We start from the raw sequence: 21,094 nt of genomic DNA on the forward strand, positions 1-21,094 counted from the left end.
GTCTATATACCTCTGCACGCACAGCCAGCGGCTGTGCGGAAGGTGGTGTGGGTGGGGCGAGTGGGTGGGCCTAAGCCTTGCAGACAGAGGAAATTGTGGTTATCTGGCCAATGAGCAGCGGCTGCCAGTGAAGAGCAAGTGTTCCCCAGGAGAAATCCTGGCCTGTGCTCTAGTTAGCACCACAGGATGCCCAGATCAGGGATGGGGATCCCCAAGAGGCTGAAATGGTTGTTGGGAGCAGGATGGGAAGGATCCAAAAGACAGGGCCTGTGTGTCTCAGAAGCTGTCAGCTTTGCAGAAAAAAAGTAAAAGTGATTACCTCCCTCTTCCTCTCCAGAAGAAAGAGAAAGAGGGAAAGAGGGGGGAGAGGGAGAGGGGCAGGTGGTGCTAGGAAGCACTGGGACAGAGCTGTCGCCTAACCAGACTGGCAGGAACTCAGGCTTGTCACCTCTGGTCAATCCAAAGAGCCAGTGGGTCCTGTAACTGGTATTACTTTCTTCAGGAAAACTTATTGGTAAGCACTACTCTGGAGGACCAAAACTCAGCTCTCCTCCTACCTACCTACCAGACACTGTACAAGTTTCCTAGTCACACTATGTGCACACCTGCTTGTGCCTCTGCTTTCCAGGGAGGTTCTCTGGTCCTTTGAGGGCATGTATCGTGTCATAGGTTTCTGCACCCCCACAGCCCACATAGCACAATGTTGCAAATCACAACTGCTCACTGAAAGACCCTGAGGAGCCTGAAATACTGATACCTGGATCCCATCCTTACCCTCCCATTTTCTGATTTAATTGATCTGGGAGGAAGGCCTAGACACTGTAATTTTTTTTTTTTTTTGTACCAGGGATTGAACTCAGGGGCACTCAACCACTGTGCCACATCCCTAGCCCTACTTTGTATTTTACTTAGAGACAGGGTCTCATTGAGTTGCTTAGGGCCTCACTAAGTTGCTGAGGTTGGCTTTGAACTTGTGATCCTCCTGTCTCAGCCTCCTGAGCCGCTGGGATTACAGGTCTGTACCACCGTGCCCGCTGGCACTATGATTTTTTAAAACTTCCTGGGTGACTCTTATTTGTAGCCAAGGCTGAAAACTGTTTCCTAACACAGATGTTCCCCTTTGTTAAATGAATGAATGAATGAGTTAGCCATTTGACCATAGGCAGATGATTTAAATTTCCCTCATCTATAAAATAAGGACTATGCCTATATTGACACTTATCCAGTTAATATGAGACAGGTATGGAATGGATGTAAAAGAGCTTTGCTTCTCAAAGTGTGGTCCCCATAACAGCAACATGAGCACTACTTGGGGACTTGTTAGAAATACAAATTCTGCCCCTGTGATGGCAGTGGTGTGTGCCTGTAATCTCAGCAACTAGGGAGAATGAGGCAGGAGGATGCAAGTTCAAGGCTCCACTTGTCAACTTAAGCGGGACCTTGTCTCAAAATGAAAAAAATGGCTGAGGTTGTAGCTCAGTGGCAGAGTACCCATGGACTCAATCCCCAGTACCAATAGATAGATAGATAGATAGATAGATAGATAGATAGATAGATAGATAGATAGATAGATAGATAAGAAAAATGCAAATTCTGGGGCCTCACCCCAGACCTAATGAATCAAGAACTCAATATAGGACCCAGCATCCTTAACCAAGCTTCCAGTTGATTCTAATGCACATTAAATTCTGAAAATCACTGATTTGACAGAAGTTATTTTGAAGGTAAAACCTTCAAAGCCAGACTTCCTGGTACAATCTTGGCTTTTCCATGTAGTAAACTATACAACTTAACTTCTCTGTGGATCAATTTCTTTGCCTGTAAAATGGGGAAAATAATAGTATCTACCACATAGGACTATTTTAGGGGGTAAAAGAATTGGTGCATACAACATTCTAAAAACATTGCCCAGCACATTAGCTTTCATTAAATTTTAACTATTATTTTCTGTCTAGATCATTAAGGGGAGTAAAAAAGGCATCAAAGAAAAATTTCCAGGTAACTGAAGCCTACTCCTTTTAAAGGACCAAATATTTTCTATTTTAAGTGTCTTTCTAAATCTATCACTATTTACAATCATAAAAATAATAAACTTTGGTGTGTGCTTGAGTTTGGTACTGGGAATTGAATCCAGGGCCTCACACATATTCACAGGCTATGTAAGCACTCTGTCTCTTAGCTACACTTGCAGCCTTTTTATTTTATCTTGAGACAGTGTTTCACTAAATTACCAAGATTGGACTCAGACTTGAAATCCTCTTGCCTCAGCCTTCCAAGGAGCTGGCATTACAGGCATGCACCACCATGCCCAGTTTAGGAAACACTCATTAATACTCCTTACTTTCTTCATTAAAACACACTGAACTTGGGCTGGGGTTGTAGATCAGAGGTAGAGTGCTGGCCTAGCATGCATGAGGCATTCCTCATGCGCCACATAAAAATAAAATAAAGATATTGTGTCCACCTTAAAAAAAAAAAAACTGAACTTAACTCAAAGGTCTCAAATTCTGCCCTCACTGTGACGACTCCTGACTTCCCAGCCTGACTATAGCCCATGGTTTGTGCCCCTCCAATGCTGCAAGGCTCTCCCGGAGGGCACCAGCTGCTTCCCAGGCCTGGTAGCCAAACTGAAGCCTCTGATATGCTTATATGTGGAAATCCAGGCACCCTTTGTAGCTGTATATTTGTTTTTTAGGTCTTTTCTTCCCTACACTCTATGACATCAAGCCATCCTCTGTCACTTACCTGATAGTGTGCCTGTGTCCGGCAGTCTCAGTTCCTTCTAATGTGCTATTTCTGCCAAAGGCTAAAAAGGCAAATAACCAGGCCTGATAAAAGAGTGTCCAAAACAGAAAAAAATGGATGCCAGAGGTTTTCCTGCAAGTGAAGGGCCTTTGACACAAGGACTTAGTACCCTCCACTGTGATTGCTTGAGGGCCTTCTACGCCCACTGCCATTCAGCAGTGCTCTCCAAATGACTGAGGTGACACTTGATCTGCAGTCTCTGAGTTACTATCATGCCTCTTTTTCTATTCGGATGACTAACTCCTGTCAATTCGGTTTCTGAAACGTTTGGTTAGTGTGTGTGTAGGGGGATCATCTTAAATCAGCTTCAATTCCCCTAGTGAAAAAGGCAGGGTCTTCTGTCAGAAGGCGTAAGTCCTGGCAGCCCACTCTCCTTCCCACCCAGCCACCACCAGTCCCTTTGCTGCCCCAAGAGGGCACTGTCTCAGTGTGGTTCATGTCTTCAATAAACCTAATAATGGCTCTGGGGACATTCAAGCTCTCAGGCCTCTTCACCTGTCTCCAAGGACAGACATCATTTGTAATATGACTCCCCCTCAGCACTTCACCTTCTTTACTCTCCTGGCTCTCACTCTTTTGCCCTCTCTCAGGCAGATCTCCATGCATTCCCTGCCTGCACCTTCCCCAGAGCCTGTCCTCCACCATGCCCAACCTTCCCCATTCCTAAAGGGCCATCTTCTTATGAAGCCCACCTAAAACTCAAGACCCACCAAGAAGTGTAGTACAAAGAGCAGGGAACTGGCAGTTGTGTTCAACAGGGACTGAATCCCAGCTTGGCTTCTTTCTTGCTGTTTGACCTAAGGAAAGGTTGCTCTACTTCTTAAGAGTCTCCATTAAAAAAAAAAAAAAAAAAAAAAAAAAACTTTAAAATAATACAATACTATAGCCAGGCACAGTGATGTGCACCTGTAATCCCAGCAACTCAGGAGGCTAAGGCAGGAGTTTGAGGACAGCCTTGGCAACTTAAAGGGACCTTGTCTCTAAATGAAGAGTAAAAAGGATAAGGAGTATAGCCCAGTGGCAAAGCATCTTTGCATTCAGTCCCCAGCACTAGAAAACATAACAACAACAACAACATAATAATATTGCTGCTTTATGGGGATGTTGTAAGAAGAGAAAGAATATTATGTAATCTTAGGCTTGGCAAATTGTGGAGAGTGACTAAATGATTAACACCATTAAATTGTCATTAAAAACCACAACACTCACTGTTTATACTTAAACACATCACACCCATGGTAGTTCTTAATTACATAAAGTGTGGTACTATTATATACAGTGGAGTATTGCTATACAGGATAGATTCTTAGGTCAGCATGTAAGGCAAAAATAGAGTATAGTCAAAAACTCCTGAAAATCCACTAAATTGCTCAGAGAGTTTAGTACACATGGCTTTGTACATGCATGGTCTCCCATTATCCGCAGTTTCACTTTTTGTGGTTTCAGTTACATGGAGTCAGTAATACTCTAGGAATATTCAATAGAAAATTCTGGAAATAAACAATTCATAAGTATTAAATTGCACACAGTTCTGAGCAACATGATGAAATCTGCACCATCCTACTCTGTCCTACCTAGGATGTGAATCATCCTTTTGTCCGCATATCCACGCTGCATATGTTACACACCATTAGTTGTTTTGTAGCTGTCTTGGTTATCAGATGACTATTACAGTATCACAGTGCTTATGTTCAAGGAACCCTTATTCTACTTATTAATGGTCCCAAGGAACAGCAGTAGGGATGGTAGCAACTCAGGTATGCCAAAGAGAAACTACACAGTGCTTCCTTTAAGAAAAAATAGTGAAGGCTGGGGATATAGCTCAGTTGGTGGAGTGCTTGCCTCACATGCACAAAGCCCTGGGTTCAATCCCTAGCACCACAAAAAAAAAAAAAAAAAAAAGAAAGAAAGAAAAAGAAAAACAGTGAAATTTTAACAGAGAAGACATTTATATAAATTTTACTACAATATATTATTGTGATTGTTATGTTTTATTATCTATTATTGCTAGTTTCTTACTGTGCCTAATTTATAAATTAAACTTTACTATAGGCATGTATACAGGAAAAAAAAAAAAAAAACAGTACATCTTTTGTACCAGCCGTTCTTTCAGGCATCCATTGTGGGCATTATAATGTATCCCCTGTGGATAAGTGGGGAGGACTCCTATGCTTTTTTTTTTTAAGATGTTGATAGACCTTTATTTTATTCATTTATTTAAATGTGGTGCTGAGAATTGAACCCAGTGCCTCATACATGCTAGGCAAGCGCTCTACCACTGAGCCACAGTGCCAGCCCTCTATGCTTTTTATATAATACGTATCTGCATGAAAGCATAATGTATAGTTATGTATAACATTTATAATGAAAATATACAAAATAACTATTTTTACAATTTTTGGCTACAATAATATAGCTTCTTAAGCAAATATATAGTTGAATCTGTTGAAGTTTATTATGCATATGCCAGGACTACAGAGCATAAACCAGTGCTCTGAGTTGTAATCAATTCCTCCCTACAAGAACCATTTTCTATTTTCTTTCTATCCTATCCCATTCCCCAGCACTAAGCTCACAGTAGGTATTTAACAAAAATCCTCTGGATTCACCCAGCTGATCTGAAAGATGCACACATAATGAGGCAGGTGGAACAGAATGGGGAGAAGGGGATACCCTTACAGGGTGACAACTTCAATTATTGTAACAACTTCAATTACTCTGCTCTCCCCCACTTGCAGTATGGTTGAGCGAAAAGTCATTGGCATGCAGAAAGGCTAAGCAGAACGAGGGCAGGCCAGACAGGAGACTGTGAGGGTAGAGGAGGCATTCACTAACTCAACTAGCAATGGCTGTAATACACTGAGGTGAACACTGTGGGGAAGCACAATGCTTGCTCTTTAGTCTTCCCACAACTACACTGTGAGCTTCCTGAGACAGAGGTTGTATTGTCATTATAACCCCTGCACCCACCTAGTTCTGGGCCCTGCTCAGAGATGACTCTGGATACAAAAGTGAGTAAAATGAGATGAAACAGACTTGGTTCCAGAGGAGATAGCAAATGTACTTCAGTAGTTGGAATACGGAGAACATGCTTAATGCTCCAATGGGGGCCTGGATAATGTGTAGGACACATAAAGGAAACACAAGAGACAAAGCTGGGAAGGTAGGCAGGGCCCATCAAGGAGCCAAGTGCTGTTGTTCCTGCAGTTCTTTCTGCAGCCTGCTATACATTTATCCATCCTCTGATAACAGCACCCCAGTTTTCCTCTGAGGACCTACCCCAACATATGATTTGGGCCTGGCCAGTAAGAGAATCATATTCCCAGACTACAGAGTTGGTTCATGAGTGAACCGATCAGTTATCAATGACATATAACAAAACCTTTGGACTACTGAATCACACTTCTTTTCCTACAAGACTTGAACCTAGGGCTGAGTTATCTTGCCATTACTTGTCTGAAGACTAATTCAGCCTAGATGAGCTGAAAGAGAGAGAACAGACCTGGGGCCTGGTCATGATGTTTAAGTTTCCAGATAAGGCTGAGCCTATAGCCAGTTCTACCTCTGGACTTTTCAGACACTTGAGACCATATACTCCTTTTTAAGCCAGTTGAGCTGGGCTGTCAAACGTGCAACTGAAACAGGTGTATCCAAGACAAAAGCAAGGTAAGCAGTCTAAGGGAGGAAATAAAAAAAGGCACATGCTGAGCACACTGGCCAGAAGATAGGCACAGTGTTGCTTACTTTTCCTGACAAAAGCTAGAGAGATAATTATTAAAAGGAAAATTGTGGGCAAAGAAATTGCAGTTTACAGAGGTTACATATTGCTTATGATCACACAGATAGTGATTGGTAGGGCCAGGATTTGGATTCAAGTCATTCAGACACTGAAAACCTGCCCCTTCCATGCTATGCCCTGCCTGTAAACAATGGAGTCATGGTAGGTTTCTGGAGACTGAGGGGGCATGACTGAACCTGTGCTTTAGGAATGCTGATCTAACAGAAGGGTGGAGGGAAAGAAAGGAAGCTAGAAGCTGAAGGATCATGAGAAAAGCAAGGTAATAGCCAGATGAAGGATAAGAGGGTCTGCCTAGGGTTCTAGCAGGCGATGGCAAAGAGGGGTTCATGCAAGAGAAACGATCTTCTAGATGAGGTGGCCATTGGGGGAGGAGGGGAAAGGGGCACAAGAGGATGGGAAGAGGGGGCTGGAGTCGTAGCTCAGCAATAGAGCACTTGCCTAGCACATATGAGGCACTGGGTTTGATCCTCAGCACCATAAAAAATACATAAATAAAATAAAGGTATTGTTTTCCCCTACAAGTGTGTGTGTGTGTGTGTGTGTGTGTGTGTATATGTGTGTGTGTATATATATATATATATATATATATAGAGAGAGAGAGAGAGAGAGAGAGAGAGAGAGAGAGAGAAAAGTAATCAAAGACACCAAGATTTCAAAGTTGGGAGTCTGATAGGACAATTGTGTGGCACCACTATGCAAAATAAGGATGTTAGATGGAGGCTGGCTTAGCAGGAAAGAGTTTGGAAAACACTGAGACCAAAGTTCTATTTAATATCTTAACAACAACAAAAAATTCTCCATTTATTCTCTAATTCCCCTGTAAATCAAAACTCCTTAAAAACAAAAATTATACCAATACTATCTCCATAATGGATACCAATTGCAAATACTTGTAAAATGTCACTAATGAGGGGCTGGGGTTGTGGCTCAGTGATAGAGCACTTGCCTAGCATGTGTGAGACACTGGGTTCAATTCTCAGCACCTTATATAAAAAATAAAACAAAGTCCATCAACAACTAACAAAACATTTTTTTTAAAAAGTCACTAATGGAACTCTTTATTTACAGAAGCTAGAGGCAGTCTTTTCAAGCACTCAGCCCTCAGGCCTGAGAAGGGTCGCCTACAGCACTTATGCTTCCTGGGTAGGAGGGTACCAGCTGCCATGGTGACAGGTGCACCCCCTCAAATGGCCACTTCAGAAGTTCCTCAGCACAGTACTAGAGGGCAGTTCCTTAAATGCCAGTTCAGGAGAGCCTTCCCTTTCTCGGGAGAAATTATCCTAATTCCTCTGTGGGGGTGGGATGGGGATGAGGATGTAGACAGAGATTGGCATCCCACTGAAGGGTTGAAATTAAAAAAAAGAAAATCAGCTGGGCAACATGACCAGTTAATCACGAAGTGGAAGAAAGCAAATCCCCTTGAAGAAGACTAAGGAAGACTTAAAGGGGGTAGAGGGGAGGTGTTGAGAAAAAACCTGGAGTGCCTAATGGCCCATTCAGCTCCTTCAACGGAGCAGCGGGGCCAGGGGGAGGAACTCTCCGAGTCAACCCAAGACCTAAGCCCCAGCCCTAGCCCGCGCTTTCCCCCGCCCCGCGCCCGTCCGTCGGCGCATAGGCGGAGCCAAGCCCAGCGCATGCGCCGAGAGTCTAGGATGCACCGCCCTGCAGCGCTGCTGGAACCCGGCAGAGGGCGGCAGCTCCCTTCTTGTTCCCCTGCTGGCACCGCCGAGGCCGCGGGAATTCACCTCCGCCGGGCGGGCCTCCGGGCCCCGCCCACAGGAGGCGTCCCCGGGGAGCTCAAAACAGGGTGGGGGTGGGGGATGCTGCGACAAGATGGCCTCTCCTCTTACCCCGGAGGGATGCGGCAAGGAAAGGCAGATATGAGCTCGACACCAACTTCATTTTCATCATCACCCTATCCACCGTGCCAAAAACAATCCTTAAATGTAGTCTACATTCAATAAGTGCTTATTTATGGGATAAAATGAATGAATGAATAACTGAATCCAGGTAAGAAGACTCTGGGGACGCCTTGAATCTCTGCTGTGGGCAGGGGTCCGGGACAAAGAATCAGGAGGGTCAGTGGGCATAGGCAGATCGCTGCCCCAGAGGTGGTCATAGACTTAGGCCTCAGGCACTCCTCCAGACCCTGCATTCCACAGGCCCCTGACTTGGCACACCCAGGGTTTGCTCTTGGGCAAGGAACCCATGCAAAGACCCCTAAGCTTGTTCTCTGCCAAGACCAGGCAGTCAGGTCCCAGCTTCTGTAGAGACCACCTGAATGGCAGCTCCAGTAGGCAGGCTGCTCTCTGGGGACTCAACTGCTAGGAATTTCCTCATGGCCAATGGGGATTTCCAAACTGTTTTTGTCTTGCCAAGCTCCCTAAAGGCCCAAAGCCAAGGGCCAGCCTTGAGGATGGTTTCCCAAAACCCTTTATACCTCTGCCCCAAATCTCATCAAGACTTGGGTCACTTGTTATTCTACTAAATGCTCCACACACACTATATTTCCATCCCACCCCCTCTGGCAGACATTTGTGAATGAGCATAATGAAGCATTGTTCTCTTTTTTGTATAAATGACAACTCTTCTCAATTTCCACAGAAGAATAGAGGAAAACCAGTCCAAGGGTCAGCAATACTGATTTAAATTAGGTACCCAAAGGCCTTCCAGGGTGTGAGAGCTGGCGACCTATGCTGCTTATTCTCAAAGTCAGACTCCTTTAGAGGTCCCTCAGTTCCCCCAAACATTCAGTAAGTATTTGAGGATCTGGGCATTCACTTCTGGAACCCCTTTTTGGGCCTATTTCTAGAAATCTTTGAAGTAAAAGTACTCACTTAGTCCCAAGGAAGTTGGAAGAAACAAAAGCCCCTGCCTTGCCTACCAGCCCTCCTCCCCCACATGAATAGCCTGCCAAACCCATGGGCATGTGAGCACCTGTGTGTTACCGGGCTGGGCAGAAGATGTGCTTGGCAAGGTGAGGAAGCCCCAGTTGTGGTGGCACACTGCCAGGGACCTGTTGGCCCTGGGGCATTAGGATTCCAAAGCTGGTGAAGTGGAGAAATAGCCAGAGGACAAACCTTCCTTTCTGAGAGAAAGGGGAAATGCCACCAGCCCAGCATCTCCAGGGGAACACTGAAAGAGATGAACCTTCCTGTTTGTAGCCACACTGTTCAATATGGTAGCCACTAGCCAGGGGTGGTTGTTTAATTGAAGTTAAATCAAAACAATGAGGTACTTCTCAGTAAACAAAAAACAAATTTAAAAGACTGTTCCCATTAGCCATATTTCAAGTGCATAATAGCCACTTGTGACTCATGGCTACTGAGTTGGACAGCACAGACCTCAGAACATTTCCATCTTTGCTGTATGTTCAGTAGGACAAGTCTGGTCTGGAGGTTCCCCCTTCTAGTTTGTCCTGGTCATTCTTGACAAAGCTTCCTTTAGGTGGTGGCCCTGACTACCTACTGTTCTCCACTATCTCTGCCCAGAATTTGCTTAGACCCTTGTCCCACATGTCTTATTTCTTAGGCCTCAAAAAAAAAAAGTGGGGGAGGGGACTGAAGTCACAATTAACACCCAGCTGGAAAGCAGAAGCCAGATGCCACAGGCCTGAAAAGGCAAGGCTGAATGGAAGCCTGCCCCCACCCCACTGGTGTCCCAGGCTCAGGAGAAAGCCCCTCAGTGCTGCACAATCGTTCCTTGTTTCCAGTCTCTGGACCTTGCATGGCTAAGACATCTGGAATGTAGTGGCCTGAGGGTTTCCCTGGCACCCACTGCAGGACTCATCAGCTATTAGTGCTCCAAAGAGAGAAGTCCCAACAGAACCCTGAACTTTCAAGGGTAAATAAGACTTCTGAAACCTTGTCAAGATCAAGATGCTAGGAGTTCCTTCATGGGGCAATGAAGGCCATAACTGTTTGGCCAGCTGGATAAACCAAACCCTGTGACAAGCTAGAGAGACTCAGGCAAGCTCCACTAGGCCTGTATGCATGGGAGAAGAAGTCAAGAGAAATGGACCTAACCACTTTCACATTCTATCCCAGGGACTCAGTCTGAGAGATTCTGCCACAGAGGCTAGAAAATCCAACAGGAGAGTCCAGGTGAATTCGTATATATGATGGAAGGAGCAGAGGATAGACCCAGGAACTGGCAGGTCAAGGTTGTCTTTCTGTTCTGTACCTCAATTCTTGCTTAACCCTAACCCTTGGTAGGTTTCCAGGAGCAAGATGGGTGTGAAGAAACAGAATAAACTATGAAATGACAAAAAAATATATAGGGGGGGGCGGAGGGAGGGAGGGGTGGTCCAACTGGAAAACAAATAGGTAGGAAGAAGCCTGGCACTCTAAAGGTATTGGCATCAGCCAAGAATTTGACTGAGGGAAGTCACAGGAAAAAAGCAGCACAATTTGGAAAACTGGCATCAAACGAGACACCAGATTGGAAACTCAGGGCAAAGCCACTCTGGGATGATTTGCCACCCTGAGTTAAACCTGGGCCTGTTTCCCTATCTCTACCCTAAGGACACATTGAGCAAAAGCACTAGCCTGAGGACAAGAGTAAAGGACTCACAGCTGAGTCATTAATAGGAACAGGGCTTGTGGCATTCCTATGGGCAGATGGTCTATACTACCAGGCACCAAATGCTTCCCAAGGTATAGATTAATGATGACCATGATAGTCCCCCCCATTTATTTATGGTTTCACTTGCTACAGTTTCAATCCAAAAATATTTAATGGAAGTTTCCAAAAATAAATAATTCATCAGTTTTAAATAACTTTTACTACAGTATACTGTTGTAATTACTCAGTATTACTGTTAATCTCTTACTTTATCTAACATAAGTTAAATTTTTTCATATATATGCATGTATGGGTAAAACATGATACTCACACAGTTCAGTACTATCCAGTTTTAGGCAGCCATCTAGGGTCTCGGGATGTATCCCCTGTGGATAGGGGTACTAACATACTCAGGAGGCACTATTATGAGGCTGTTATAAGTGATTTTATATGTATTGAGTCCTTTAATCCTTAGAAAAATCTTAGAAGGAAAGAATTACCATAGTTCTCATTTTATAGATGAGGAAAATGAGGCCCAAAGAAATTAAATAACTTGCCCAAGGTCACTGACCTAGTAAACAGCAGAGTTAGAATTTGGACCAGGCAGTCCAGCTGGAATACATGCACCACCCAACTCATAACAGTATATTGACAATACACATAGTTAAACATAGCTTCTGATTTCTAGGCCTTTCTGTCTGTGCTGCCTTCTATCTCCTTCTCCTTCCTAAATGAGCCGAAAGCAGTTCCTATAAGCAAAACCAAACCCTTTCGTTCAATTCCTGTTTACCAAGCATCTGTTTCTACAGCAACAATAAGAGCTGCAGACTGGGCATTTTGAAGAGAATGAGTGGGAATGAGGGTACAGGGGCCTTTGTAGGATGGGTCGCTCTTTTAGAGGCACAGAAAAGAGGCCTGAAAACTAGTTGAAAGACAAAGGGGATGGGTGGGGAAGCCAAGGCCATAATTTCCTCAGGTTTGAAGCCAGCCTTCCCCTGGACAGAGAAGGTGAGGACAGCTTAGAAGGACTAAAGACTGTTGGCAGAAGGAGGGGAAAGAGAGAAGAAAAAATCAGGTCTAGATTCTGTAGGGGGTATGTTCATGGCACCCAGGCCATTCCTAAGCTGGATATCCTGTCACAGATCCCAGTTCTATGATTCTCTTCCTCAGGTCAAAGCCAAGAAATGATGGGTGGAGGTGAGGAACCATAAAGAAATAATAAAGAGGAATGCAGGCAGGCATCTATGTGCCTGTACAGGGTGGTTCACCTCCCACAAGGGAAGGTGAGGGCATTTTGGGTGAGATGGTCAGGTTGACACCCTTCACCTTCTCCAAGTCTAGGCCTCATTCTTGCCTGTTCCTATCCACCCAGCTAAACAAGAAACTCCTGTCACTGTCCAGAAATCCTGAGGCCAGAATCTCAATCTGCTATGCAATACCGTTCTGCCAGGCAAGGAGAACAGGGATGTTTGCTAGTCACTGAATTCCAGGAAGTCAAACCACAGCCGTTTCCCCCAAGGCTTCTCAGGCCATGGGCCCAATTTCCCTCTTGCCTCTACTGATCTCAGTGCATGTCCAAATGAGTGGGAATGGGACCTTACCCCATATCTGTGTCCTTTAGGTAACCTAGGCGCCTACTGAGAAGGAGGCAAGGCTGTGCCAGGCTCAGCATAGGCTGGATTCCCTAGCGCCTGGTGCCAGGCACACAAGCTGCTGCAGCCTGGACAGCTCCAGGGAGGGCGAGGTGGAAGATGCCAGCCCAGTGATGGAGGAGGCCTTTTACCACTCTGAAGCCAGGGCTTCTGTAATCAGCTCCATAATCAAACCAATCCACCAGTGAGGGAGGCAGTGTGAAGAGGAGCAGGAGATAGGGCCCCAGCAGGAAGAACTCACTAAGGAGATAGATCAGATCCTTCTACTTCATTGTGCCCTGAAAGGTTCCACTGAGATCTCCAGATATTCTCCCCTCCATGTGAGGGAGCTGGGCATGAAACTGGGTGGCACAGAGAATCATGATGGTCTCATGCTGCCTGATAGTGCTGTCACTGTTTGGACTCTAGCCTATGCCACCCAGCACCAAGATCTAGCTTTTCACAGCTGTCTAGTTCTGGAGAAAGTACAGACTCTCTAATCACAGGGACCACCTTAGACCTTTCTCCTCCACAGACCAAGCCCATGGTGTGATATGGAACAGGTGCTCCTCAAGACTTCCTGACATGCCCTGACTGCACAAAGACTCCAGGGTCATTGATCTCCCTATGGCCCAGAGCCAAGGCTCCCCACCTCACCTTCAGCCTCCTCCTGCTCCAAAGCCAGAGGCAACCTCCTAGTCATTCTAGAAGTGCCCTGCCCTGCTTGCCACAGGGAGGGAAGGAGGAAGTGAGTCAGCTCCTTGAAGAAATGGGAATGAGAGGGAGGAGCCAGCAAAAATGAGATCAGAGGGCAAAGGGTACAGGGGCCAGAAAGGTCCCTAACAGAGGCACCAGGTCCTGGAGATGCTGTGGGGCCCACAGAGTAGAGGGCAGATATGTGTGACAAATTCAGTAGTGCCATCTCCTACAGGGGCTGGGTAGATGCTATAGGCCAGAGAACTGGGTCTGGAAGGCAGGCCCCACCTGAGGATGGAATCTGAGGCAACTCCCCTTCCTGAATCACCAATGGATTGGAGGAAGTGAGGCCTTATGGGAAATGGCCAGCCACTTCTCTGCTCTGAGAGGTGAAGTCTCTCATCTCCAAGTCCTCCCACTTCTTCTCTTGAGCCCTTTAGTGCCAGAAGCCCAAGAGTGAGAGAGATGTTTGTGTCCCCCAATAGGAAATGGAATCTATGCTGGGCCCCCAGAGCAGAGCAATTCCAGCTGCCCTAGCACCAGTCCTACCCTCTCTGGTGGCCCCTACCCATGTGGGAGCTGTCCCCAGGCTCCAGCTGGAATTTGTTGCTCTGACTGGGAAAGATCTTTGTCGTGAAAATTCCCAGTCTGCTGACATTCCGGCAGGAAGGCAGTCCAGGGAAAGCAGCAGGAGGGAAGAGGAAGCCTTGAGCCCTACAGGGCCACATTCCAACCCTCAGAGACCTGTGGCCAGACAGGCACATTCCTTCAGGTCCCCTGGATGGGACACTGTATGGCCCCCATGTAACCCTGAAGCTCCTTCTCACCCAAGCTGGTGCCTTCCCCAGGCCTCTGCTCCTGGATGCTTATGGAACCCACTCTCTTGCACTCCTGTGTGCCAAGTCCCCAAGCACAGAAGAGACAGAGCTAGTGGGTGGAGGCAGGACATGGTAATGTACTGCAGACCGTCACCAGGGCCCGTCAGAGGAGAGGGTTCTAATAACCAAAACTGAAGTAAACAAGGAAGACTAGACGAGAGAATGGGCAACCAGTTCACAGTTTGAGAATCATCTTTCCTTCAACAAATATCTGCTGCTCTCATGAAGTGTTCTAACATTAGATAACTAATCAATCAGAACTTGATAGGTGCTATGAAGGAGAAGGATGGGTGCTGCCAGGATGAGGAACTCATAAGGTCTGAGAGGATCCGGGAAGGCTTCCTTGAGGAAGTGACATTCAAATTGGGGCCAATGTGCATGCGTAAGCATGTAGGCAGGGAAAGGCACTATCAACAAGAGGAGTGTCAGGTCTCCACCATGGAAGCTGATGAGAACTCTGGGTTACACACCCACCACCTGTTAGACCCTCGGCCAACCTTGCTCCTCCACCTTTTTCCCACAATGCACACAGAACAACAGTGCACAGTCTTAGGCAGTGCTCCTGTTCAGAAGTGACACTATGGGGATCCAGCCACCCCAAATGCTATGGAGATCAGTACTGGCATGCCAGTATGGGCAACAAAAGGTGAGGGAGCCAGTGTCCCCCTGCCTGCTGGATCTAGGATCTTGCAAAGAAGCTGCATAAGAACCAACTGTGCGTCCCTTCTCCACCCCTGGGGGACAACAGCAAACCTGTCGAAGCAGCTGTCTCATCCCTTCTTGAAGTTTCCCTCAGCCATCCTTTCCTTCATTTCTCAGCCCCCACCAGATTAAACTCTGCCTGCTGCCACTTGGGTTCACTTCCTTTGACTGACCCTCAGGAGACACTGAAAGCACCAGTCACAGTCTTCTGGACACTGTCCACAGAGCAAGAAAGGCCAGTCATCCCTGGCTTCCCCTTCCTTCTAGAAGGAAGACTAGATGAAGAGGCTTCTAGTATCACAGGCAGCAGGTATCAGAAGGGCCCAGGTCTGTGCTGGACAGGAGATTTGTAAGGCTAGCCACATAATGCTTTCCTGTATGCTCTAGCACACTAATTAAGAGTCAATGGCCTGAGTTCAAATCCTAATAAGTCACTTAATAGCTATGTAACCTTATACAAGTTGCTTAACCTTAACCCATTATACAATCATTGGTGGTAGTCCAGTTTTCTCATCTGTGAAACAGATTATTATAATATCTAATGCAAAGGATTATTGGGAAAATTAAATGAGTTAACATGTGAAACATCTAGAACAGTGCCTGACACCCAGTGAATGCATGCCATGAATCTCCCCTTCCATTACTTTCCATGCCTTCTTCCCTCAAGGTACTTCTCAGTAGAATCTTAACCAGGCCATTAAATGCCACCCAGGAGCACCCACTGTGCTGGGCACCACATGGAGAACCCTCTACAATCTTCCCTGGCCAGAGTCTATGGAAAGTGCAAGGGCTGAGCTGCACCAGGGCAGAACACCATGCCCTGATTCTGAGGGACATATGGCAGGAGATTAAGGGAGCCAGAGTGGTGACCTAGGTCTAAGGAAATAGTTTCCCAACCAAACCAGAGCCAACAACTGAAAAAATAAGCTTTGCTGACACTGTCCCCTGTATTTAACAGAACAGAAGCTGTTGCCAAACACCATGCAGGACTCTAGAGTTGGCTGCCCCCCCAAATCTGCACAGCAGGGGGCAGGGGGCTGTTAAAACACCATTCCTTCACAGTGCCTGACTGGCATACTCAGTGCCTACAGTGCAGCTGGATGCCTGGGGCACATCCATACCGCTGCCCAGACTGACAACGCAGGCACCAAGCAGCCTGCCTGGGCAGCAGGGGAGCCCCCACCCCATCTGGGTTATGGGGACCCCATGGCCACCCCAGATGCTGCCTTCCACCCTGGGCCAAAGTGAGGACAGTCTAGCAGCTCAGTGCAGTGGGGTGGCGGGAACCCTGCTGGCAGGCAGAACGCGTGCTTGTGGTTTCTGGGAAACGCTGTAGAGATTTGCAGCATTTTTAAAATACTTGTGTTCCCACCCGCCACACACTCCCCTTCACCCCACTCCTCAGCCACCCCCAGTCAGGGTGTTTGCCTATCTGGTATTTTCCAGAACCATTTCAATGTAAATAAGAGAGATTAGAAGGAAGCAGAGGGCAGAGGGCAGGGTAGCTGGGAGATATCAGGGCAGGCTGGAGGGGGTTCTGGCCAGGGCTGGAGGGGGCCAAAGAAAGCTACCTTTAAGACCCTGACCCCTTGCCAGGGCTCCTAGCTGAGCCTGCAAAAATATCCACTGACCAGGACATGTACCCACACCCAGTTCAATGTGGCCTGGGCACTGTGCCCACCACCCACAGGCTATGTGGCCAGGACACTCTGGGACTGCTATTTGTCTACCATCTCAATGGAAAGAAGGCAGAATTGTGCCTTCAAGGACAGAAATAGGGGACCTGGCAGAACAGAAATGACCTAGCCCACTGCTTTACCCTGCTGGTCCCATGTGTTCCACTAATCCTGGATAGATAACCCCCCAAATGGTCCCAGAGACCTTCCACCCACCACTTCTTGCCCCCTTGACACCTTCCCACCGGATCTATATTACCATGAGGACTTAGTTTGGGTTCCACACTGAGCCCCCAAGCCAGAACTCTCACATTGCAAGACTCTCTGATGCCAGAGGTGCCTGAAGCTTTGGCACAAAATGAAATAAAAATTTCCTGTTTAAAACAAAAACAAAACAAAACAAAAAAAGCCCTCTAAGGATCATTTGAAGTAAAATTAGGAACAGAAGCATTCTAGAACACTGAGCCTGTACCCAGCAGCTCTGCCACCACCAGAAGCCTCTAGGAAAGCTTGGTGTGCAGAAGTCAGCTTGGCAGAACTGGAAGCAGTACATTTTCCAGCCTGTCCTTTGAATCCTGCAATTCCCACTGACAGCACCCAGGAATCCTGGGGACAAGGCAGATGTGGTTCATACCATTTTCACCCAGGGGCGCAGGCTTCCACAACAGCCAGCAGGGAGGCTCTCCTAAACTTCTCTCAGATTCAGGCAACCCTACAGGGCCAATCTCCTTCCTACAGGGCCACCCATGACCAAGCTTGCTGGGCTCCAGAAAGCTAGAAAAGGAAAGGGAACACCCAGCATTCCCTCTCTTCCTTCAGTTGACTATCTTAAAGGATAGAGCTAAAAGAGAAAGTTAAGACAAAAACAACAGGTCCTCTTTGGACAATGACAGGAGAGTATCAGGAAGCCCAAAATTAACTTCCTTGGATGGCTGGGCAGGGGAAAGAGTCCTGCTCTTTCTAAGATTCCACCTGCCAAAGTCTCACATAGTGATCTCACCTACAACATAAACATACTTATCTTAAGTAAAGCACACAAAATATGATACACCGAAGTCTTTCCTGTTAGCCTCAATTCTATCCTCAGAAATAGGACATGAGTGTGCATCCTTCTCCAATTTAACCTTCTCAAACTCTGGGAGGAAAAAAAAATGTCCATTTTATAAGGATCACGGGTCACCTCCTCTAGGAGGCCTCCCCTAATTGCCACCCTTTCCCCTAGGGTAGTACTGCTACTTCCTCCTTCCTGCCCCACTGTGCACTTGCACAGATTTCTCTAATAGCATCTATGTGCCTGGTTGCAGGTCTTACTTAGTCCTGTGCTTCCTCAAGGAAAGATCACATTTTGTTCATTTAATCCCCCAGTGCCCAGCACAGTGCCTGGTCCATAAGCAGACTTCATTAACTGTTTATTGAGGAAATGAGTATGTGGAGGCTCAGAAAAGTTAACTTGGGTAAAACACAAACCAGGTCTTCTGGGCCCCAAAGCCCATGTTCTTTCCACTGAAGTCTGCTTACTCCCAACCTCTCCCCTAAGGGTAGAGGTGGTTTAGGTGGACAAGGAGCTTTAAAGAACCTGAGTCCTTGACTACAAACCCCATGCTCCATGAGAAGAAGCAATCACATCACAGATTTCAGAAACTTGGCTTGACTGGGAGGAAGCCGTGGTCTAAAACCCCCTGATTCCTCCTATTCTCAAAAACAAGAAGACACTGCTTTCTGGGGAGGATGCCCATGCAGGCTGGCTCCTCTGGTTCTTTATGGAAGGGACAACCACATGGACCAGAGTTTAGGTGGATAGTCTTTTCTAATATTTCCAGAAAAAAAAATCCTACACTCCCTGACAATTTGCTTGTCCCCTAGGATGGGCCCACTGAGGATAAGCATAGGACTTTGTAAAGGCCCACTTTACAAACCAAAGGGGCCAGCCTCCTTCTCTCCCAGTCCCTAGTCCCCAGCCCAGACTGTGGGACTTAACTTTCCCATCCAGACTCATGGAACTAACTGGAGGAAGTACTTTTGATCTGATTAGGTTTTATGATCCTTATCTTTACCAACACCTCCCCTGACCTCACCAGACTCAGGAACACTTGGCAATTAGCAAACATAGATGCCCCCACAAAAACTTTCTCTGAGGAATTAAGGAAAGAAGGAACATGTCTGCACCAAGCTAGCAGTGGACTTGACCCCTTGTCCCTCAGTCAGTCACCAAGACTAAGTGCCTGCCTTGGTTCACAGAGTCAAATACTTCTGTTCATTCCTGCCACTTCTTCCCATGTCGAGGCCTCCATCTGCTCTCCAAGGATTACTTCAAAGGCCTCCCAACTAGCCCTCCCCATGGTGACCCCTGCTATGTCCTCAAGCATTCTCCAGAAGCTGGCAGAGAGATTTTCTAAACTCTTTTCCTGTCACTCCCTACTGATTGGAATGGCTTTGAGGCCCCTGGGTTAAAGTTCACACTCCTCAGCAAAACTCACAGGGACCTAGGTAGCCTCTGCTTCTCTTTCCTGATGCTTCTGTCAGCATTCACTGTCCTTCCCAAAATATGCCTGGCTCCCCAAACATGTCCTTCTTTCTCCAACTTTGAGGCCTTGGCATGGGTCTATCACAGTCTTCCACTTCCTCCTGACTCCTATCACTCAACTCCTATGCAGATGGCAGCTTTTGCTGACCATTCCCAACACTGTACGTGAAGCCTCCTGTGGGTAGGTAGATGGAAAGAGAGATGGCAGAAGAAAGAACTGCTTCTCTCAGAATTTGTCAGGCCCTAAATCTATCCTATCACTGTGGCTTACCCCTACTCCCCATGGAACCTCATCAAGTGGCTACAGGAACACATGAAGAAAGTGTGAACCAAGCATTCTACACACTCCAGGGTGAGAGGGAAACCTGAAGGGGTGTGTCTCCCTGGGGCCTTTGGAACAGGCTACAGAGAGGAGCCATGGGGCCCTGGCCACCCTCTATGTGTCAGAGAGAACAGATAGTTGGTCAGCTCCCTCAGAGCTCTCTGGGGATAGACAACATGTGGACACAGTTGATGAACTGCCTGATGGGCAGGGTGGCCACCAGTAGTTATCCCTGTGAGGCTCCCATCATCAGGGTACCCTGACCAGGAGCCTGGAAGTGAGAAGGCTCTTTTCTTTCTTTTTTTTTCTTTTCTTCTTCTTTTTTTTTTTTTTTTTTTTTAGTTTTTATTTTTTTAGATTTTAGATGGACACAACACTTCTATTTATTTAATTTATTTATTTTTATGTGGTGCTGAGGATCAAACCCAGCGCCTCACACATGCTAGGCAAGCATTCTACCACTGAGCTACAGCCCCAGCCCTGAGAAAATTATTTTCTTGGTGCAGAACTGAGAATAGAACTGATGCCAAGAAAAGTAGCAGGAATCAGAGTGGGAGGAAGAGAAAGAGATAGAGGCTGAGGGCCATAGGAGAGCTGCCATCCCTACCCCTATTCCGTTCCAGCTCATGAAGTCTGTCACAGAAAGCTAGAAATGCTGAGGCTCTGCTTCTGTCTGCTTGTGGCTCAAGTCCTCACCAACACCCAGGTGGGGAAAGGGCTTTTTTCAGTCCTGTGTGTCTTGTACTGCTAGATAGCTCCAGGAAGACACATGGGATGGAGTTTTCTACTGTGTCTGCTGCCAGATCTGCCAAGCTGAGGCCTAGGGAAGAAGTCCCCTGGGTAACAGCTGGGCTTGCCCCTTGGGGCGAGAGCAAGCCAGTGTTTCAGGGATACCAGCTGTAACATGGATTCCACCCGCGCCTCCAAAGCTAAACCATCCACCTCCCCAGGGATGGGATAGCAGCAGCTAGTGGGAAAGGAAAAGTGGCTAGGAAATGTGAGATGCCAGGATGATCCCTGGGCTACAGAGAGAGAACTAAATGGCATCTGGGATGTCAAGCCTGGAGCCCCACAGAGGCCTTGCTGTGGTTCAGCAGGGAGCTAGAGACAACACCCAGGGGGATTTATGCTTTAAGAAGAAAATTCCATCTGTTAAAAGCAATCTTGGCCTGGGAGAAAGTAGACAGACATAGCAATGCATTACAACCTTTGATTTTAAAAATAAAGAACTCAGGGAACTAAGACTTTGAGGGGGAAGACAAGGGAAGGCCCTTATCTTCCTCCTCGAAGTCTTAGTTCCCTGAGTTCAGTCTAACTTGCCAGCTAACATGCAGCATGTGGTCAATGTATGCTTTCAGAATGAATGAGTCAGGCCTTCCTCTGGATTCTACACAAGCTCCTTCTCACTCACTACTCACCCTGACCACAAAGCTACCCAAACCCAACTAGCCCCAGGGTAAAGGAAGACCTAGAACCCAAGTTCAGTGTGTCCTGCCAG

General features: G+C 46.7%; 1 protein-coding gene across 13 annotated transcripts in view; it reads right to left on the reverse strand.

The window, feature by feature from the left end:
* Positions 1 to 21,094, reverse strand: part of Myo18a (myosin XVIIIA) — a 98,002-nt gene that overhangs the window by 63,733 nt on the left and 13,175 nt on the right. The window lies entirely within an intron of this gene.

This window comes from Ictidomys tridecemlineatus, chromosome 3 (genome assembly GCF_052094955.1).
Source record: "Ictidomys tridecemlineatus isolate mIctTri1 chromosome 3, mIctTri1.hap1, whole genome shotgun sequence".
Taxonomy (NCBI): Eukaryota; Metazoa; Chordata; class Mammalia; order Rodentia; family Sciuridae; genus Ictidomys; species Ictidomys tridecemlineatus.